The sequence below is a fragment of the Lynx rufus genome, unplaced genomic scaffold (assembly GCF_022079265.1).
Source record: "Lynx rufus isolate CCGP_SWC_20201006 ecotype Redwood Valley unplaced genomic scaffold, mLynRuf1.p SCAF_1, whole genome shotgun sequence".
Taxonomy (NCBI): Eukaryota; Metazoa; Chordata; class Mammalia; order Carnivora; family Felidae; genus Lynx; species Lynx rufus.
The window spans coordinates 79,282,541-79,306,287 of record NW_025814823.1 but is presented as its reverse complement, the minus strand read 5'-3'; the positions used below and the strand labels follow the sequence as shown (position 1 = coordinate 79,306,287).

Sequence of the window (23,747 nt, the reverse complement as noted above, 5' to 3'; positions counted from 1 at the left end):
AATATCTTAGCTTTCCATCAAAGTTGGTTGCAGCAAATCTGGCGACTTCTAAAATGAGTTCTTTGTTTCCTGAGAGCAACGGAGGAAGGAAGTGCCTTGCCTCCGGGTCTGTATCCACCGGGCTCCCTCGAGCAAGCTCTGAGAGGCGTGCCCCCCCCACACCCCCCACCCCCGACACCACACCAGAGGGGCCCACATGTCTTTCCGTCTGCAGGTGCTGCAGAGCAGGGAGGTTCCCCGCATCACGGGGGCAATGCTGCAGTCACGGCGGGGCTCACTCATGTGGAGCGCACACTGAGAAACCATACCTAGTTTGGAGTTTTTGGTAGCAGACATTTATTTCCTTTCTTACATCCTTAGCACTGTCACTGAAAACGGAGTTATACTGGTTGCCCTGGGTGGTAGCCATGCGTCAGACAAAATAAATACATCAACATCAGCAACAACCCTTCCTTCTCGTAATACAGATTTTTGCTCGTGCATCAAACTCACGGTGCAGGAGGGTGCAAAAATAGCGGGTAACAGAGACGGAACGTAAAAATCGTAGTGCCAGAGGCAAGGATATGGAAAATCTCGCACATCATTTTGATCCCACTGAATGCACTGAAATGGTCTGTGGAAGAAGTCGACCGTTTTTGTTTTGTTTTGTTTTTCTTTTACTGGTCATAGTGTGGTTGTCGCAGAAGAGACAAGGTACCTCCAGGGTAGAACAGAACAGAGAAAACGGGTAAACTGAGGTATGTGTGTGGAGGGCCGGGATTGGCAGTCAAGTGTGAGGCAGGTAGTGGGGGAGACCCTCTAAAAGGGATGGCCATCTCCCCACGTGCTGGGGTATGTCGTCTGCACAGCAGTGAGCAAACACGGGTTACGTCGCACCAAGTCTGAACGGGTCAAAAGCGACAGATGATGACCCACAGGATGTGTCTGAACAGGAGACAAACTGGAGGGGGGACGAAACACAGCCTTGGGTTCTAACTCTGCAGGGAGTTGTTAGAAGACCCTTGGGCAGCCATCTCACCTGTAATCCCCCCTCTTGGGTCTGCCTGCGTGTGTTTTCAGGACGCGGCAGAAATTCTATACTGCATTTAAAGCATCAGTCTAGGGGCGCCCGGGTGGCTCAGTCAGGGAAGCGTCCGGCTTCAGCTCAGGTCATGGTCTCACGGTTCGTGGGTTCGAGCCCCGCGTCGGGCTCTGTGCTGACAGCTCAGAGCCTGGAGCCTGCTTTGGATTCTGTGTCTCCCCCTCTCTCTGCCCCTCCCCTGCTCATGCTCTGTCTCTCTCTCTATAAAATAAACAGTAAAAAACCTTAAAATAAACAAATAAATAAAAAGCTTCAGTCTAATCCCTGTGTGTTGTGTCCTCAAAGTGTGCGAGCTTCCCCAGGGGATGGGCCATCTTTGTGCATTCCCTCGTGTCTGTTAAATTGCCTTTGTATGCACCAAGCACAAATAATGATGAGGGGTCAAGAACATGGGCTGGGGGATGGGGGGTGGCAAGGGACATTTCTCCTGCATGGAAAGAGAGCAGGGGGCTTTTCGTATGTTGCCTCTCTTACTCCCCACAGAGGCAGGAGGCCTGCATGGTCATCTTTTGACACTGAGAAAGCCCACGATCACAGAAATCCAGTCACTCCCCTGGGTTCACACAGATGATCTTACGGGTTGAACTGCGTCTCCCCAAAAGGTGATGTGACTTTATTTGAAGATAGAGTCTTTGCGGGGCGCCTGGGTGGCTCAGTCGGTTAAGCGTCAGACTTTGGCTCAGGTCACCATCTCACAGTTCATGAGTTTAAGCCCCGCATCAGGCTCTGTGCTGACAGCTCAGAGCCTGGAGCCTGCTTCAGATTCTGTGTCTCCCTCTCTCTCTCTGTTCCTACCCGGTTCACACTCTGTCTCTGTCTCTGTCTCTCTCTCTCTCTCTCTCTCAAAAATAAACATTAAAAATTTTAAAAAAAATAAAAAGAAAATAGAGTCTTTGCAGATGTCACACGGTTAGGATGAGGTCGTTAAGGTGGGCCAGGATCCAATATGGCGGGTGTCCTGATAGAGAGAGGAGGATGCCACATGAAGACAGGGATAGGCAAGGAGAAGGCCGTGTGACGAGGGGGCGTAGGTTGAGGGGATGTGGCTACAAGCCACGAGCTCCAAGGGTTGCCGACCGTACCCGCAGCTGGAAAGAGGCCAGGAAGGATTCCGCTCAAAGTCTCAGAAGGGCATTGCCCTGCTGACACCTTAATGTGAGACTTCCTGGCCTCAGGAACTGCGAGAGAATGGATTTCTGCTGCTTTAAGCCACCCGGTTTGTGGAACTTTGTCACGACAGCCCCAGGACACTGACAGAGGTGGTAACCATGGCTGAGCGGGGATCTGAACCCAGGGCAGCACGACTCCAGAGCAGTCCCTCTGCTGCCACTGCCACACTTTCGGCAGGAACTTACAAGCCCCAGCCCCAGAGGGCTCTAGGGTGGAAACTTGGAGCACGGGAGACAGAAAAGATGGACCCCGGCATAGCAGCAACACACTGCACACCCAGAGACGACAACTCTCGTTCCTCTGACCTTTGGGTGACTGGGCCTCTTTGATGGTAAACTCGAGCTCATAATGAAATACAGACCCATTCAAGCACTCAGGAAAGCCGGCACGTCCCTACCATTTAGCCAGAGTCACACAATGAAATGAAATCACTCAAATTATCTTTTTATTCCCTTACAATTGTCTCATTCTGGAGCTCTGCTAATTATCGCTGAGAACTGAATTGACATAATTCAAGTATCTGAATACAGTATTAACAAGTCAGAACAAAGATCTTACACTGGGTGCTTTTTCTCCCCTCCTTTTCTATTGTTCTTTTGACACCTAAAATGGTATAATTCTGACATTTCGACTGAAAAGACAAAGACGTCATCTCAGACACGGTGAGGTACTCTATTTTAGTGTAATTAAAAACATCTTGTCTTTTGGAATGTTGAGCGTCATCTATCGGTGGTGTCACTGGTCTATCTCACAGAAACTTCAACCTGAGACCAAGTGGTAATAATGAGCCTGGGGACAGAGCATGAGTCCTGAGCACAGGTGTGATGGAGCTGGGACTTCCATTCCCTAAACCCTCCTCTGCCTCTGTGGTCCCAGGCAAGGTCACCTCGACCCACTGAAGATCTCTGTATTCAGGCTGGCACCTTTCCTGGGTCCGAGGTAATCAGTTGGCTCTAAGAGGCCAATGTCCAGTCTCCTAAACGACCCACTCTTGTCTCGTCCTTCCTGGTTCAGGTTGAGGTGAATGACAGGGATCTAATTCTAGTCCAGAGTCCAAGCCCCAGGGCTCATTCATTCGGGCTCATTCAGTCAATCAACCAATACTAACAGCAATATTGACTGAATACAAAATTTGGACATGGAACACAGCAGGGAGCAAATCAGATGAAAATTCTCAACATTTCCTGAGAAAGAGAGAACAGAAACATACATGAGGAAGGATGGCCGATATGATGAGAGAGATGGAGAAAAATGGGGCAGAAAAGGTTTCGCGGAGAGCAAGTACCTGACGGTGAGCTGGGGAGCTCTCTGGGGAAGAGGAATCCAAGTTGAGGGACAGAGCAGCAAATCCAGATGCCCCAAACGGGGTCATGCATGTGTCTGTTCAAGGAACACCAGGGCAGTGAACGTGGCTGGGGCAGAGCATATAGAGGAAAGGTACAGGAGACAGGCTCACAGAGGCGAGGATGTGACCATGTAGGGGACTCTGGCTTGGACTCTGAGAGCCCTGGGGAGCTGCAGTTTGGGCACATGGGTCCTGCCATTTGACCCCAGAAGAGTCACTGAAGCTGCTGGCCTGGGAGGGGGGGAGCCAGGGAGACTAATTAGAGACTCTTCTCACAGCCCGGGAGGGAAGCAGCATACGTGGGAGGAAGTGGGTGAGCCCTGTCTAGGGTGGGGGGACGTGGGAGGGGTTCCTGATGGATGGACGTGGGTGCAAAGGGAGGAGCGGACCACCCAGACTCGGGGAGGAAACTGACATCCACAGGGGGGGAGCAGGCGGACAAGAGTAGCTGTCTGCCTGACATAGCACAAACAGGAAGGAGCTGGTCAGCACACCCGAGGGGGACCACAAGAAGCATTCTTCTGGAACGAAGGATGGGGGGACCAAACCTCAGTCAACACCCCGAAACACGCCCACTGCCTCCCGGCTGCCAGTTGTTCAGCTGTTGTCAGTTTCATGTGTCCCGACCCTCTGCCTGACTGGTGGGGACGGTGCTGACCATCTAGTCGACGGTCGTCACAGTGCTGAGTGCTCCTGTGCCCATGCACCTGCAGCCGAAAGCTGTGTTCAATGCCCCGTTTGCCTCAGGAACATGACTGCTGACCTTCGATGTCCCTTCTTCTAGTCAGCCCATAGCTTGAATGGTCAATGTTCAAGTGTGGGGTTTCACGGCAAGTTCTATCACAGTGACCGAACAATTCTCCAACTTGCACACTATTCATTGAGTACTTTCTCTACTTCAAGGATTCGAGTACAAGAGGCTCCCAACGCACTCGCACCATCAGACACAGGGTGACACTGAACTAATACCAGGCGTCACGATGCCTGCCAAAATCGTTGGTGGAAGAACCACCTAGTAGGTTGTATTCGCTGGGGGGTCTCTGTATTCTAAGAGGGATACCCTGAAGTCAGAGAGGCAGACAAGAGCCAACTAATTAGAGGCATACAGCAAACCCTCAGGAATGAGGTATCTACTTGTCTTTTCCAAAGTGATTGTTCCTTCCCCATTTAAGGAGAACTTTCACATCCTATGTCTTGTGAACCTGGTGACAAAAGGGAGCTTATAGAGTGATCACAGAGGTCAGGTTAAACCAAGTAGTGACTCTCAATTGACTACTTTAGGAAAGGTACCATGAAATCCTAGAACTGTTTCCTCAGAAAAATACAAAGTATGTGTATCAAAGCTAATGCTTAACAAACAAACAAACAAACAAACAAACACCTCAGGTGCAATTTCTCTGAAACTGATTGTCTGCTTTATATCGACTTCATCTCGTCATTGCCAAACACAATTCTGTTGTGAAAGTTTCAGTCCCCAAATATTTAATTCTATTCAGCAAATACTTATTGAGCACCTATTATGAACAAGATGCTCTGCCAAGAAATGCATAGGTTAACAAGACGGGCAAAGCAACGTTCTCATATTACTGCCTATGCTCCAATATAAAGCATGATGTTTGGGGCCAAAATTATATATCAGAAAAGATGTGGTTTTCTTATTTCAAGACCTCATGAAATTTTCTACTAATGGACGTATTTTACTAACTTAATCAGGAACAACAAAATAACGTTTGGGGAGCACCATTAACCTCATCCCTCAAGAATGGGCTGGATAATCCACAGAGAGAGGAACGGGGTGTTTTGGGAGCCCTGGAGTGGAGGTTGGTAGAAAGAGGCAGCTGGCAAGGGCAGAGGAGGGAGGGGAGGGGCAGGAAGCAAGGCTGGGGCCAGGTAATTTCAGAGGAGCCCAGGGAAGGCAGAGTTGGAACTGCGGTCAGAGTGTAAATGTTAAAGCATGTCAACACTGAGAAAGCGTGTGGGTGGGTGACCGGGGAATCCGGGGCCCTGCCAGAGACACGGAAGAAGACTGAGACGGTACCAGACATGAGCAGATGGCGGGGGGGGGGGGGACACAAGTGCTGGTTCGCAGCGAAAATAGAAGAAAAGGTCAGTAACTTGAGGGTGAAATAGAACCAAGCGATGTTTCTTGGGCGTTTTGTTTCTCAGGGGGCAAGGAAGAACAACAGAGCTCGTAGGCAACATTTACAGAAATATACAAAGCCTGCATCCTATTCATGCTTATTTTGGGGTCCGGCTGTTTTGCTCCAGATCATTTTGGTCATTCATTTTTAGCTCTGATGGGACGAGGTTGCGGTTTCCTCTAGAACCACTCCCTTGATGTTTCCCCACAGTGCACTCCACCTAGCAGGTGCTCCAGACGCGTGGCTCTGTCTGTGGCTACGTAGGGATGCATTTTGCTTGTTCCCCGCACTTGCTGGGACCGTTCATTTTGTTCTACATATGCATGCTCTCACAGCAAACACAGTGCAGGTGCGGAGGGGTGATTTTCTAGCTATTTGGGGCTAATTTCCAGCATTCAGAATGCTGAGTGGTGGGTTGAGTGTAACAGCTGCCTAGCAACGGGCTTGGGGGAGAAATAAAATCTATCTCAGCGTGGGGGGAGCGGACCAGAGAGCAAAATGAGACAGGCCGGGACTGGGTTTGCAGAGGTGCTTTTCAACCAAAGAGGAGCACTTTTTTTTCTCTCTCTCTCTGTCTAAAACACATGAAAGCAAATAGATAAAGTTGTTAAAAATCGTCGTTCACACAAAAACGTATGGTGCTCCCTAAGCGTGCACATTCTGTCTCACCTTCCCATGACTTGGGTCTAATAGCCCTATCTCCCATCGCAGGCTTGTCCAGGCTCTGCCCACGCCCCTGCACTGTCCGTCCTGAACTGTCTGTCCTGTGCTCACATGACTGTACAGCAAGGGCCCTGCTCAGCAGCCCCAACGGATCCTTTATCACGTGCACCTGCCCGTCACTCTGTCTTCTCCCAGCTCCTCACGGGGCCTTTGCGTCAAGGCTTATCACACCGCTTCCTGTCCTCCCACGTTTCTCTGCACTTGCTGTGCCCTCTGCCTGATTTGCGCCCCAGTGCATCCGTCACCTATCTCCACCCCTCAGTACCCACGGCTCTTCCTGTATATTTACCAGAAGGACAGGAAGGGGGCAGTAGTTGTGCTTGCCAACAGCTTTTGGGTCTCTTGGATTGTGCAGGCCGGGCATTTGGACTTGAGCTTATTTTTACATCTACTGGGGTCCACTCTGGGCTTATCAGTGCGCATCATGATCTGCATATGACTTGATGAAGAGAAAAAGACACTACGACAATCCCGGGCCTCCTGTTGATGCCACTGGTCAAGACTGACTTCTCTTTTCTTTCTAAATTATGGTGAAGAGGCCACTGTCACCTTTAGAAACATGGGCACACCATTCAAAGGCACGGTGGCATTTCACATCCCCATGTGCTTCCAGGCTCAAGAGTCCCCAGGAATGAAGTCCTTGGGAAGAGTGGGGAGGCTATGGGAGGAGCTGCCCCCAGACGTCACCCCACACCCACCCCGGCTCTGGCTGGCAGGATTAGGGGCACTCCTCCCTCCCATGCCTGGTTCTCCAGGATTGGAGATGGAGCAGCGGGGAGGGAGAGACGGAGGGAGGGAGGCAGGGAGATTAACAAAGTGCCTATAAATTCCTGGTGTGATGACAGGTTACCGCACGCCAACACTGAATTCTCACAACAACCCCAGGGTGACATTTAAAGAGGCTGCGGGACACCTTCAGAGTTCGTTTATAGCAGAGCTAAGGGCTAATCTGGCTTCCACGAAGTTTCTGTGGGAGACGAGATAAAAGCAAACACATGCCCCTTTTGTTTCTGAGCTTGAAAGGTCAAAGGTGACCACTGTACAGGATAATGTATAAATGAGGAGTTTTAATAGGACACGATGTGGAAAAGCAAGACTTTAGGCTATAGTCCCTTCAATTCCAAGACGTTGTTCTCTCTCCCGACTCACTGCGCAGGTGGCTGCTGCTTCCGTTACTATTATTTTAACAACACGATTATGTTATTATTTTCATGTCATCACATCCATGACGATGAGGCACTTATCTGTCACAATCTTAAAACACAGCACCGCAAATTCACACGCAACGTCTGGCTTCTACACCACTGCTGGTAGAGACCCTGGGAAGAGGGAGGGGGCAGCATGGAGGAGGGAGGGAGTCCTGGATTCCTGAGTGTTTACTGGACCAGCCCAGAGGCTTCCATGGAGCCCCCCCTTCACCCCCAAGTCCCCAAGCTGACTGCAGCTCTCAGGCTGTGAGTTCTACCAAAGGTGTTTTGTTTTTTGTTTTTTGTTTTTGCTACACCTGCTGCTGTGTGAACTAGTGTGATGCATTGCTGGCCGGCGGGGCAAAGGTGGTGACTGTGAATGACCACGGCAAGACCCATCCACTTCTACTGTCACCTCGTCCTGGAAAGCATCCCGTGCCAAAGCAGACCGCCCTCCCAGAGACGTGGGCCTTATCCCAGGGCACTCATTTATGCCCTGTAATCAAGCCAGGGGGCTCTCCCCTCCAGACAATATGGAGGTGAGTAATAAAAAAGAATGCTAAACTCGACCTCAGCTCCTGGGATTCGCCAGTGCTGCTAGGCAGATAAAAAAAATGAATTCAGAGCATCTGCTAAGAATTTCCATGACAATACTCTCAAGTTCTCTTACTTAAAGCCAGTCTCACTGTTTCATTTTAATTGTGCGATGTAACAACGTTCTGTGTGTTCAATAAACGGATGAAAGGGAAACACTACATTAGCCGTGGCCCGGTGTGAAACACATACCACGTTCCTTTTCCCCCGCAGCCGTCGCAGCCGGTGACATTTACCTTAGCCAGGTTTGTACTCGCTTCGGATACAGCCCTTGGGATTTTCCTGCACACAAGCCCCATCCGGGCACGCACAGCACTCCAGAGCCATCTACCATAGGGGACCCTGAAGACTGCGCCCTTCTGGTGGACTGAGGTTGCAAAGGGGCTGAAATAAATGGTCACAGGCAAACCACCTGATCCTGCGGCTTCTGCTCTCGTGACACACGCCCAGGAGGCTGAGCGCCCCCAGTGCCTACACTGAAACTGATGTGCTGGCGTCTTTCCCCCTCTGGGCTTTGCAGAATTTACTGGCTCAGTCAGAGCTTGTATTTATCAGGTACAAGAACAGCTTGTGTAGTTAAACTGAAAAGAACAGATGTTCATTGGTTGTTCAAGCCTTTAAATGAGAGACCTCTTCAAGCTATGTGGTTTAGGTAAAATTATCCCATTTCTAAAGCAATTTGCTTCTTCACCGAATATTCGCCAGGGTCAGTCTGACCACCTAGCTTCCGAGTAGGGACACGAAACCAAGGCAGGTCATTTGTTGGAAATGTTTGTTATTCCAGTGTTTTCTCTCCCTACGAAACAGAAGGCAATTCTTTTCCTTGAGAATGGCTGAAACATTTTACGGAGATCAGTAGCTGATGCCAGTTTTATTATTTCAATAAGTTTATGCCTATTTCGGACATGGAACTGAGGTGCTTACTACCATATGAATCTGCTGTGGAGAATGTCATTGTCGTCACGACTGGTTAGCAGATCATGAAGAAGTAGTATGATCGTCACAGGAGCAGTCTGGTCCTGCAACTAGATCTGACTATTTCAATAGTAATGAAGCTTCCTTTCAAATATCTGCTTTGAAAGCAGGCTTGAATGATGATTTGGAGATCAGTGTCTGAACCCAATTGCGTTTGTTAATTTCAGAGAGCACCACAATTACCCAGAACAACATGGGTTTGAACTGAGTGGATCCACTTCTATGTGGGTTTTTTACAACACACCACATAAATGTTTGTTCTCTTCCTTACAGTTTTTTAAATAACATTTTCTTTTCTCTGGCTTACTTCATCCTAAGAATATAGTATATAATACATGTAACATACAAAATACGTGTTAAACAACTGTTCATGTTGTCGGCAAGGCTTCCAGTCAACAGAAGGGTCCTAGTGGTTATGTTTTTGGGGAGTTGAAAGTTATACTCTGATTTTCAACCGCAGGGGGGTTCCAGGCCTATAACCCCCACCCTGAGCATGTTCAAGGGTGAACTATAGTTATATTTTTAGAAACCACTTTGCTGAGGTATGGTTGACAAAAGCTGTACGTATTTAATATATTGAACTGGATGAGTTTGGAAATAAAGGAAAACCTGTGAACTCATCCCCACGATCAATGCCATAAACATACCCATCGCCTCTGAAAGTTCCTCCCACCCTCTTTGGTTTTATTTGTTTGTTTATTCATTTGTGGTAAGAATACATAATATAAGATCTATCCTCTTAGAAAAATTTTAAGTATACAGTGTTGTCATCTGTGGGCACAATGATGTACAGTAGATCTCTGGGACCTATTCATCTTATAGAACTGAAACTTTGTACCCTTTGACCTTCACCTCCCTATTCCTCGCACCCTCAGCCCCAGGCAGCCCCCATTCTGCTCCTGCTTCTATGCATCTGACTTATTTTGCATTCCACATATAAGTCAGCTCATACAGTATCTGTCTTTTTGTGTTTCTATGAACCTCCAGGTTCATCCATGTTGTTACAAATGGCAGAATTTCCTTCACTTTTAAGGCTGAATAATATTCCATTGTATGCTGATACCGCATGGAAAGTATTAAATTTTTAAAAAATTTTTTTTTCAACGTTTATTTATTTTTTTGGGACAGAGAGAGACAGAGCATGAACGGGGGAGGGGCAGAGAGAGAGGGAGACACAGAATCGGAAACAGGCTCCAGGCTCTGAGCCATCAGCCCAGAGCCTGACGCGGGGCTCGAACTCCTGGACCGCGAGATCGTGACCTGGCTGAAGTCGGACGCTTAACCGACTGCGCCACCCAGGGCCCCAGTATTAACTTTAAAATACAGCCAACCAATACTTATATAAAAGCCAAAACAGATATTCCTGTGGTGAGTCATCAAAAATGAGCAAGAATAAATTCTAACATTAATTGACTGAATTAAGTCATCTTGAGCCAAGAAATGCTAGAAGCATACAGTTTTTTAATTTTTATTTATTTTTTAATTTATTTTTTTATGTTTATTTATTTTTGAGAGAGAGAGACAGAATGTGAGCAGAGGAGGAGCAGAGAGAGAGGGAGACACAGAATGCCTGACTGTCAGCATGGAGCCTGATGCGGGGCTCGAACCCACGAACTGTGAGATCATGACCTGAGCCAAAGTCGATGCTCAACTGACTGAGCCACCCAGGTGCCCCAGGAAGCATACAGTTTTAAGAGCATATGATCAAAATGATAAATTTAAACTAAGGAACAGAATTTTTGTTTCTTTTCCGTGAGACACCTTAAATTGACGTGACTTTTAAACAAAATAACAGAGATGCTTTGGTAAGAGTGAGGGGTAAAACGCTAAGCATTAGGATCCAGTACACTTATATTTTGAGGGAAAATTAAATGAGCACCTAGTTGTCATATCAAATCGTAATTACTTATCGTCACTTATTGTCAGTTTGCAATTATTTACTGGATAGGTTCAAATGATAAAAGATGCATGATATTTGAGGTAGCTTAATAATGCATGTTTATTATCATTCACTGATAGGTACTAATATTCCTAATTAAAGTTTTAAATAAAAAAAGACATGATTGAAATTGGCATTAACTAGAACCCTAAGGGAATTGGTAACACACAAAATGCCCTGACTCTTCATGTCCATTAACATATCGCACACCTTTGACATAGCACACACTTAAAAGTGTTGGTGTGTATGGTTTTTACTTCTTACATTACTTCCTTTGATAATTACCCATTAAAATGAACACACTGGGTGGCTCAGTTGGTTAAGTGTCTAATTCTTGATTTTGGCTCAGGTCATAATATCATCATTCATGAATTCAAGCCCTGCATAGGGCTCCTCCCAGATGTCACGGAGCCAGCTTGGGATTCTCTCTCTCCCTCTCTCTCTGTCCCTCCCCTGCTTGCGCACACGCATGCGTGTGCATATACACAACCCCCTCTCTCTCAAAAGTAAATAAAAACTTAAAAATTAGTAAGTAAATAAAAAATAATACAAAAAAATGGACACATTGTTCAACATTCTGCTTGATACTGGAGGCAATGGTGAGTAAGACATTGCCTTGCCTTTGGGTATCGTCTCAATAAGATGCTGGACATTGTCCACTGAACCTCTGGAAATTACTTAACTTTACGGAGGTGTGATTTCATTGCTTTTGACTAAGCTATTGTACAACTCTGCAGGACTAGGACGTAAGCTGTGAGAAACTGATCCCGATGCAGATGGTTCCCCTCCAAAGCAATGCAAATGGTGTTTGCCTGGGCAGCGCAGACAAAATTTGTCAGTAGAGAAGATAGATCTCTGTAAATCAGATTTTCATTCGAACTGGTTTTTAACATCTTATTAGTTTCCTCTTTTCATACGGAGCTCAACAAAATCTGATACGCTTTACATTTGTAGGATAGTCATGATTTCGCCGTTTTGAAAAATGATGCTTAACCACAATACGTCCGGGGGTTAAGGATCGGCAGGGATGGGTGTGCGTTCTAGCAACAGTCAAATCCAAGTCAGCTCTTTATCCCCGCATACTCTCCAATGTCTGCAATTCACGTTCCATTCGCATACACATCACTTTATCGAAACGTCGTGTGTCAAGACAGCTAACATCTTCTATGTCAAATCCAGTAACTATTTCCGGGCTTTTCCTCCCTCCACACTTTTCTGTTTTCATTACAACCTGATCGCTCTGTAGCACCGACTTCTCCCTCCTTGAAACGGCCTCCCCGGTGGCCCTGCCACCAGAGTGTCCCTCCCATGGTCCGGCCACACCCCAGTGTCCCTTTACAGCCAGTTCCTCCGACCCGTTGGTCTGCTTTTCAGCACTCGCTTCTGGCTGTCCTGGAAAAGTCTTCCCCGAGCAATCTCGAACACACTCAAGGCTGTAACCAGCACTTAGGAACTAATGATCTGAAATGTGTGCGTCTGTAAAACACAATAGTCACTTTCCTGAGCTGCAAACCGGTCTGTGGAACTGCCTGCCAGGCGGCACGACATGGATCGCCCAAGTACTCCGGAAGCCTTACGCAGTCCACACCCCACTCCTCCCACAGACTCCCCATTGATCCAACTCCACGGGATCCACCATGTGTCCCCCTCCCCACTTGCCACCAGGAGTCTGCTGCGTCTGCTGAGACGTTGGTCTTGCTTGTGTTACATCCTAAACGTCTCTGATGTTTATGCCCTCTCTTTCATCTCATTTAAATTCTCTCTGTAAAGCCTCGACTGCTTCTTTCTCAATTACTGTAATCAACAGTGCTCTGAGATACCTGCCTTGCCCTGGCTACTCAAGTTTTCACACCGTTTTGGCCAACATCCTTTAGGGACCTCCCACCTTCAGCATTCACACTACGGGGTCCTTCACGATGCCTTCCTTACTCTATCTTTGTCTAAACACCTCCCAGCCATTAGGATCTTGCATTCCAGCCACACTAGAATGAACTGAACTCACCCTTCGTCCTCATTGTGGCGCTTCCACATATGCTTATGTGAACAACTGACCCTTTGATTCTTCTTCTGGTTCATTCTAAGTGGTCTTCAAATCTCAGCTCAATGCCATCTACTCCAGATGAATCCCTTCCCTGGAAACCTACACTGCCTGGTCCACACACTGTCTGCGTTCCCTTGTATCACATCGCTCCACATTGTCATTTTCTATGCCCCTGGCTTCTGAGACAGAATGTTCTATGCATTCCATATGTTGACCTCTAAAGTACCCTGCAGCGCCTGGCATTTTGAAAACATTCAACAAGCTGTTGTTGAGGGAGTAGACAAAGGAACAAGAAGAAGAAAAGAGAAATGAGGTAGAATTTTAATGATTATTTAAATATTGTTTTATATAGGAATATAATTAAACCTATAACATTCATGCATAAATAAGTATATTTATCTATAAGGCAAATATAATTAAATACTTTCTAAAATACTTACTATTATTGTAATGATCACTCAGGGATATATTTCTTTCTGGTGACCATCCCCTTCTACCAACATATAAAAACCAGTGACCACACTATCGTGCAGTGGATTTTATGAGTCACCAAGATAAAGTGCAGAATTCCAGAGCCAGCCACTTCTTACTTGTATTTCTAACATATTGAGGGGTTTGACCACTTTTGTCTATCTGGCGCCTGGTCACCCTCTGCAGCTGGAGGTGACTATCTGGTTTGTCGCCTGCTGTCCCGGAGGCGGTGAGGAGGCGTGGCTGTGTGGGTTCCAGCAGCACAAGGAGCAGGTGCACAAGGAGCGAGGAGGAATCTGCAATGCAGACCTTCTTTCCCCCCGGCCCCTGTGTCCCGCCAGCTCTTCCCTCCCAGGACTCTCTTCTCTTATTCACTGCTTAAAAAGTTTTTTAGAGGGGCGCCTGGGTGGTGCAGTCGGTTAAGCGTCCGACTTCAGCCAGGTCACGATCTCGCGGTCCGTGAGTTCGAGCCCCGCGTCGGGCTCTGGGCTGATGGCTCAGAGCCTGGAGCCTGTTTCCGATTCTGTGTCTCCCTCTCTCTCTGCCCCTCCCCCGTTCATGCTCTGTCTCTCTCTGTCCCAAAAATAAATAAACGTTGAAAAAAAAATTAAAAAAAAAAAAAGTTTTTTAGAGATTCCTTTTTCTTCAGATGCTACACATGCATATTAAATGATATTTTTTTAAAAGTCTGTGGCCAATCCATCAAAGAAACCATTTTAAACCATCTACAGCCAGGACTGCCAAGTAGGTGAACTTCAGTGAAAGTGACAGAACAGACCAACTTCAAGCCTATGTTGACAGGTAGCGGGTAACATGTATGCTGCTCAGAATGGTATATCCTGTGTGACAGCAGGGGTCTCTATTAGAGACAGGAAAAGATGAAGGCTTCAGCTTCACGGATTCAATCCCAGACTCTCCACTTCTTCCACAGATTGATGCAAATATTTGCTGTAATGACGGTGCCCTCGGAAACGCCTGCTGCCCGAATCACCACCTCCCAGGCGCGACGTCCACACAAGCACAGGGTTTACAAGAAACCCGCCCTTGTGAAACATTTAAGCTAAGTATCTTGCTCACCTATGCTATTCTTGGAAATGTTTCTGGCCAACATTAAGTGCTGACTGTCCTTACAGCATTCTTCAGAGGGCACGGAGTTCTTGACCGCAGTCTCTTCTCTTCCTCTTTTCCCTCATCTCCTTATATCTTTCAAAAGTTCTTCATTAGCAACATGCCTTGATCTACACGGATTTTTCTTCTCCCCAGCACCCTCGGTGAGTCAGTCCCTAATTTAGAGATACAGTGGACAATCTGTACTCCTTATGTCTGGCTCTCTCTTCTACAGAAACTCTTTTGGTCCCAGTTTCCATCGACTTCACATTCCTGTGGCTTTTCTGACGCTGCACTCTTTGGTTTGCATCCACAGCCCCGGTTATGAGCCGCTGACATTCAAATATACACATTCAGTAGCCATCAGCTCTCGGTACCTGAACCCACCGCATCCAAACCATCCCAATTCTCTTCCCTCTGACACCTGCTTCTCCTCTGCTATTCCTTACTTCAGTTACGGGCGCCGTTACCCAGTCTGTAACCCAAGCTAGACCTCTAGAAGCCATCCCCAATCCTCCTCTGTCTGAAGCCCCGTGCTCACAGTCACTAAGGGATGCTACCTTTGTGTTCACAATATCTGGTTTCTTACATCTGTCTTTCCCGTCCATTCAGTGTTCCACTGTTTTGATTTCAGCTATGATCACATTCACTTAAAACCAACCCCCACATAGCTGCTCGATGTAGTTCTTAACCAGGGGTGGGAGGAGGAGTATTTTTCCCTCCTGGGGAACATCTTGGCAGTGTCTGGAGACATTGTGGGGCATCATGATGGGGATGGGGGTGCTCCTAGAATCTGGCGGGTAGACCCCAGGTATGCTGCTGATATTCTACAATGCAGAGGTCAGCCCACACCAACAGAAAATCATCTGTCCCAGAGCATTAAGGGTCAAGGTTGAGAAATGCTCTGCTCACAGATCTAGCTCAGCCATTAGCAAATTTTTTTTTTCTATAAAGAGCCAGATACTACATGTTTTAGGCTTTCTTGGCCATAAATTCTGCATCATAACGACTCAACTCTGCCTTTGTAATATGGAAGTGGCCAAGGACAAGGTGCAAATGAGCAGGTGTGCTCCATGCCAGTGACACTCTATTTAATAAACAAGCAGCTAATTGGGTTTGGTCTCTGAACCATAGTCTGTTGTCCCCTGATCTTGCTTAAAGGAAAATAAAACTACATTGTTTTACTGCTTTTAAACACTTAATGCTTATTAGCCGCAGGATAAGTGCCCCATTTTGGATCCTAAAATACACAGGTCTTGGCTTTCTTTCTGCTCTCATTTTCTTGGCTTGTTCCTACGTTACTGCAGTAAGAATGTCTTTCCTCATACACCTTATGATGTTTCTCATCTCTTTCCTTTATTGATATTAACTTTACCCAATCTCACCCTGAGGTCTCATTCCAAGTCTGAGGTTTCCCCCATCACCCCCTTCAACAAGCTTACTTCTAATCATTGCTCAAGACCCTTCTAGAAGAGTCTTCTAGACTCTTCTAGAAACTTCTTAGGATCACTGCTCTCCGGTGAGACAACGGGCTTTACTTCCAGGCTCTGATGACACACCACAGCACCCTGAGGAGTCCATCCCCCCCAACTCAACAGGGAGATACTCTAGACTTAGGCAACACTTACTCATCTTTGTATCCCCAAACTCAGATCCGCTGCAGGTAGTCCGCAGGAGCTTAGTCTTAAATCGAGCGCATAACTTTTATAAGCAACTTTTTGAGCTTTCAGGCTTCCAGGGTTTTAGAAACACTTGAGCAAGATTTAGGGCAAGAAATAAAATAACTTTTTGAGGGTAACAAAGTATACTGTGCATAATATAACATCTAACTTAGTTCAATTTTATTTATGATTGCAACTTTTCTTAATATTAAATACTTGAATAAATAAGTAATGTGTGCCAATCCCCAGGAGAGAATGTAGAATAAATAAAATGGAATGGAATGGCAATAAAATGTAGTAAGGGCCAGAGGTATTTGCTTAAATCTTAATTTTTGAGCCTGATTCTTATAAATGTCTGATTAAATGGCTATAGCAATATTTGCAAGTAATGCTTGCTGTGAAGATTTCTGAGATAAAGGTACTTTTAAAACAGCATATCCCCCTATTGTCATTACTTATTAATTTTTGGAATGTCTTAAGAATTTGTTGAAGTCTCAGGGTTTAACTGTGTTAAAGCACTAGTATATTATCAATAAGAGAACAGGAGATTTCCTGCTAAGTCTTAAAATTCTACTGTGGGCAAGGCAGGTGGCACTTTTTTCTTGAGCCAAAGCATTTTTTTGGCATGGGATTGAGGGCAGAATGTTCATAAGCCTGTTCAGAATCCCATACATAAATATGCATTTCTGACCATTTTGGTCATAGAAACGTCCAACCCATGAATTCCCTAAGAATAAGAATGAAAGTCATCAGCTTCCTGGACAATTTCTAACGTGCTTAATTTTAGCTTAATTAAAATCCCATGCACGTTCAAACAAATATAGTATTCGCCTCCACTTCCTATCCAAAACTCTTGTCTAGCATCATCATTTCATAAAATACCAGCTGCTCTATGTTAATTTTTATACAGAGATACAAGTCTGTTTAGAAAAAATTAGTATACATAATCTGAATAATCAAGGGAGAAAAGTGTGCCATTATCTAAACTATCAAAATTATCTTTAAAAAATACAAGTTTTCAAATTATACCATCATTTCAGGAAGTTCTCTGTTTTAAGAATAGATTATAGGTGCTCACAAGATAGCCTAGGAACAATTTAATAGATAAAATTCCCATCTAGTAGGAACCCAACATAAAAAAACCCAAATTTACAGATATCTGCTTTCACGTCTGGATAGGGGAATAGTGCCTGGTCTTACCCTCCATCCACAAACAACTTAAAACCTGATAACACATGTGAGGCAATGGTTCTCAGAGCAGGTAGTGATCCCTGAGAGACAAGAAACAAAGGAGATAAGCCTTAAGGCCTCCCAGATTACTTCATGAGGGAAGATTGCAGACTGTGGCTTAAAGAGTGATCCCAAGTGAAGCTTGATGATGTCCTCGAATTGAGGACATGGCCTGGGAAGATCAGGTATGCCAAGGTAGCTTGAGTTCACAGAGAAGATAGTCTGAGAAGAGAGAGCTACACCAAGAGAAGATTCCACAGACCTTCAGAGTCCCACTCAAGTCTCCAACAGAATACTGTTAGCACATGCATGTGAATAAACTATCTAAGTCCCATAAAAGACTTATCCAAATGGAAGAGAGGGAACCATCCCAGGGCAAAGATTAAAAGAAGTAAGGCTGTTCCCATCAGCCAGAGTGAAAATCCCATAATTTATGAGGCACTGAATAAAGAAGTCAATTATTTTGCATAATTAGTATGAAATAATGAGCCCTAGGCTATGTACTGGCCTGGTCCCCCCTAGAAAAACATGAGAGCAAACCGTCAAAACAAAAAACTGTTTCCAAGCGATTTCATTATTTTCCAGACCAGATTCAAAAATATTTGTAGAAATACAAAAATATGTACCACCTGAAAAAGTAACATGCATAATGTCTGGTATTCAATAAAAAATTACCAGGCAGGCAAAGAAGCAGAACTATCCGATCTATAATAAAGAGAAAAATGAATCAACCAACACTGGCCCAGAAATGGCAGAGAATGGAATTAGTAGACAAATAGATACTAAAATAAAGGCAAAATATGATAAAGATTGAAGGATTTTTGAAAAATCCAAATTGGATTTCTATAGGTGAAAGCTATAGTATCTGAGGCAAAAGATGCATTGGGTTGGATTAAGTGTGGATTAGACATCGCAGAAGAAACGCTTAGTGAACCTGAAGACATAGCAATAGAAACTATCCAAATTGAAACTGAGAAACAAGGCTAAAAAAATGATAAGCATCAGTGATCTGCACTCATCAGTGATGTCCCAAGTGATGGGACAACTTTATGTATCTAATAAACATGTAATTAATTGTAGTATCTAAATTAGAGGAGATAAAAGGGTAGACAGAAAAAATACTTGAGGGAATTATGGACACAAATTTTCCAGATTTGATGAAAACTGTAAACTCATAGATCCAAGAAACTTATAGATCCAGGAAACTCATAGATCCAAGCACCCTGATGAACCCTAAGCACAAGAAAACATGAAGAAACATGCACCACAATGCATCATAGTCAAATTACTCAAAAGTAGTAAAAAAGAGAAAATCCTAAAAGCACACAAAAAGAAAAAAGGCAAATCTTGTACAGAACAGCAAAATTATGAATGACAGCCAATTTCTTCTTGGAAAGAATACAACACAGAGAAGTAATATCTTCAAAATACTAGAAGAAAAACGTGTCAACCTAAAATATTTTACTTCATATAAATACCTTTCAGAAATGAAGGTCAGAATGTACCATGTAAAGAATGAACTGTCATGTAAACTATGGAATATGAATGACGATTAAGTGTCAATGCAGGTTCATTGATTGTGACAAGAAATGTGCCAATAAATTATATTCACACTCAAGAATTCAGAGAAACTGAACAAAACTCTGCTGGGGGCTGTTGATAATGGAGGAGGCTGTCCCGGTGTGGGGGCAGGGGTGTGGGGGAGAAACTCTCTTTATTTTCTAATCAGTTTTGCTGTAAACTTAAGAGTACTGTAAAATATGGTGTATAAAAATAAATTAAACTGTAAAAAAATGAAGGTGAAATCTGTATATGATCCATATACATACAGCTTGGAGGTGAGCCGTGGGTCCATATAAAATTTTATTGTGTCTCTTTCCAGAACTCCTCCTCCTACCCAGCCTCACTAGGGCTTTTGTGTTGCCCGGACATCCTGTTTCCTGCCCTCTAGCCTGTCGTCTGGGGCTTTCTTTACCCCTCTTCTCTGGGCACTCCTGTGAGTGAGTCTGCATCTGGGGCCGAGCTGCAGGTGCCAGGGAGGGGGGATCAATAGGGGTTCACCCTGGCTTCTTGAGACCACTAGTCTTTTGACTGGGGAAGAAGGCTCCCTTCATCAGAGGCCCCTGCCATGGGACTACTCAGGATAGGGCGCAAGAGAAGGGAGGAAATTAAAAGCACTGTATTTCCACACATTTGGAGCTTTATGAGTTTTATATCCTGTCTCTTGAGCCTGAAGTAGGGCTTCTCCTGGAGCTGTTTCTGTTTGTGCCAGTGCTGACTTTTGGGTTTAGAGATGCCTGGATTTAAGTCCAGGGGATACTGGGGAAAAATGGTAAACTCAAAATCAGCTTGAAGGTGCTGTTTAGATAAAGGTAAGTTTATATTAATTGCTTATAATTAGAAAAGAAAAAAAGTTTCGTATTGCTAATTTAGAACTTCCACCTTAGAAATGGAGAAAGAAGATCTAACTAAACCTAAAGCAAGCAGAAGCAAAGACACAATAAAGATAAGAACTGAAATCGGGAAGGTGTCCGGATGTCTGAGTCAGTTAAATGTCTGATTCTTGATTTCAGCTGAGGTCATGATCTCATGATCTTGAGACCCAATCCCTGCTTGGGATTCTTTCTCTCACTTTCTTTGCCCCTCCTCCACACACTCTCTCTCTCTGTCAAAATAAATAAATGAACCTCAAAAAAAGAAGAGAAACCAATGAAATTACTTGAACATAAAGCAGTAGAGATAATCAGAATCAAAAACGGGCTTCTTGAATAAATGAATAAAATTGATAAAACTCTGGCAAAATTGATAAAACCCTAGACTCGTAAAGAAAAAAAAAAAAACAAAAAACAAACCAACCCAGAACATACAATTATCAGTATTAGGAGCAAAGAAAAGGATGTTGTCACGGACACTGTAGATATTAAAAGTATATAAGAGAATGATATAAACAACTCCATATAGATAAATTTGTCAATTTGGATGAAATAGAACTATTTCTCAAAACCCACAAATTACTAAAATCCAACCAAGATAAAATAGGTAACATGGATAGCCCTAGAATAATGTTTTAATTTTTTAATGTTTATTTTTGAGAGAGAGAGAGAGAGAGAGACTGTGTGAGCAGGAGAGGCACAGAGAGAGAAGGGAGACATAGAATCTGAAGCAGATTCTAGGCTCTAAGCTGTCAGCACAGAGCCTGACATGGGGCTTGAACTCACAAACTATGAGATCATGACCTGAGCCAAGTCGGTTGCTTAACAGACTGAGCCACCCACGTGCCCCAAATAGCCCTGGAATATTAAAGAAATTGAATTAAGACTTAAAATCTCTCAAAATAAGAAATCTCCACACTTAAATGGCGTCACTAAGCAAATTCTACCAAATACGGAAAGAAAAATTAATGCCTATTCTACACAATCTTTTCCACAACATAGAGGATAGGACACAATCTTGGGAAAAATGTTTGCCAATTAGATATTTAATTCATATGTGTCTTCAGAATCTACAAAGAACTCTAAAAAACAATTAAGCCCAATGAAATGTTAGGCAAGATATTTGAATAGGAACTTCAGCAAAGAAGACCTATGGATGGCAAATAAGCCTATGGAAAGATGCTCAATATCATTCGTCGCTAGAAAAAAGCAAAATGAGGCACCTGGGTGGCTCAGTCAGTTGAGTATTTGACTCTTGATTTCGACTCAGGTCACGATCTTAGCGTTGTGGGATCAAGTACCGCGTCTGGCTCTACACTGAGCGTAAAGCCTTAGGATTCTCCCTCTCTCTCCCTCTGCCCCTATCTCCCCTGAGTGTGTGTGTGTGTGCGCTCTCTCTCTCTCTCTATCAAAAAAGAAAGAAAGAAAGAAAGAAAGAAAGAAAGAAAGAAAGAAAGAAAAGAAAAGAAAAGAAAAGTAAAGTCACGATGAGATATCAGCACATATCCAGTAGAACGCCAAAACTGAAATGGCTGATAAAACCAAGTGCTAAAGACTGTGTGAGTAATTGAGTTCCCATACCCTACCAGCAGGAATACAAAATGCTATGCCCACTTTGGAAGGCAGTTTGGCAGTTTCTTAAAAAGTTAAATGTATACTAACCATATGTCTCAGCCATTCCACTCTTATATTTTCACCCTTGACTCCACCCCCAAAATGAAAACATGACCGTACAAAGACTTGTACACAAAATGTCATACTGGCTCCACTTGTCATCACCAAATGCTGGGGACGACCTAACTATCTGTCAACAGGTGCATAACATACAAAAGCAACACCACTCTGTGAACTATGGATACATACAACTCTATGTCTGAGCATCAACACTACTGTGCTGAGTGAAAGAAGCTAGAGCAAAAAAAGTACATACTTTATGACTGTGTTTGTATGATATCTCAGAAAATGAAACTAATTGATAGTAAACAAAAGCATACCAATGCTTGTTTGGGGCTGGAGAAGCAGGGGTAGGTGGGAAGGCCAGAGTACCAAGGACGAGAAGTAATCTTTAGTGGGACGTCAGGCTTGTGGAATGGTTTCCAGGATGTAGGTTGATATCAAAACCTGTCATTTTTTAAAAACCAAAAAAACAGGGGCGCCTGGGTGGCTCAGTCTGTTAAGCATCCAACTTCACCTCAGGTCATGATCTCGCTGTTCGTGGGTTGGAGCCCCACGTCAGGCTCTGTGCTGACAGCTCAGAGCCTGGAGCCTGCTTCAGATTCTGTGTCTCCCTCTCTCTCTGCCCCTCCCCTGCTCACACTCTGTCTCTCAAAAGTAAATAAATGTTAAAAAAATTTATAAAAACAGATGTATTTGATCGCATGTCAATTGTATTTCATTAAAACTGTTAAAAATTTTAGAAATGAATGAACATCCATACAAAGAACTCAGAGAAATGTAACAAAAAAAATATGTTCTGGATGTTTACAATAGGAACCAAAGTACTCACTCCTTTTGATGTTCAGTTTGCATGTAAGTAAACGCCAGAAGAATATCTCCTCTGGGTGGAAGAAAGCAAGGAAAATGGATTCAGAGGAAGTGAGAGGTCTGAGATGTTGATGAAAAGGTAGCTCACGTAACTGCTGGAGGAGTAGCATACATAACACACGTTCTGACAGTGTGATCAACAGCAAAACCATTAAATGTCAGTCACTGGTATTTGATGTGTTGCATTTTTGATGTTATAAGTGTATTTAATGGATAAGGATTATTCCCAATGGGATATGCTGAAAGGTAGAAAAAAAAAACAGGTTATTTTTTCATGTGCCTGTAAGTTTTACAGAGTAATTTGGTCATAATACAGTTTAGTCCGTTAGTGAGAGTTAATGGACTCTCCACGTCCTCAATGGCCACATTTACTGTATATGACTGCAGTTGTGCTGAAAGTATATGGAAATACATATCTGTATAGGAAAATATGTATCTCTATATTTTTCTGTTGGTGTAAGTGGATACTTCTTATCTCAGAAGAGGACCCAGTTTAAAACGTACACTAAAGAAAATAATTTTTTTTCTTAGTATTTTTGAATAATTGGAGTAGAGATCATAAAATTTAGACTCCATAGTATGATATAAAGATGTCCCATTCTTTCACTCAACACTCTTACTCAATATTTAGCAATCATTAATGTGAAACAAATAGAAAATGGAAACCTATCTTATACAAATAATGGATTTGAATATCATAGTCTACAAGAATTGCAAAAGCCTTCAATTAGCTAGTGTAGCTAAAAGTTTCCTCTATATAGGAGATGATCCACAGCTATCTATGAAAGGAAAGAAGGTCAGAGTATGGAGAGAAGGTAAGGGGAGGGAAAAGAGAGAGTAGTGTTTAAAACTATGATCCTGGGAACATGGCATCCCTAAGACGTCATCATTTTTGTCAATTTTCAACATTTGTTGTTTATCTGAAATTTTAATTTAACTAGGTATCCTGTGTCTTACCTGGCAATCCTCCCTACTGCCCAGGCCTCAACCCAGCCATCCAAAAAAATTTTTTGAACTAAGTGAGTCTACTGAGCTAGTATGGTTGAGAGGCACTGATTTAAAGAATTTGCTCTAGGGATGCCTGGATGGCTCAGTTGGCTAAGCAT

General features: G+C 44.1%; 1 protein-coding gene across 1 annotated transcript in view; it reads right to left on the bottom strand.

Moving 5' to 3' along the window:
* Positions 1-23,747, bottom strand: part of MYO16 (myosin XVI) — a 467,181-nt gene that overhangs the window by 103,531 nt on the left and 339,903 nt on the right. The window lies entirely within an intron of this gene.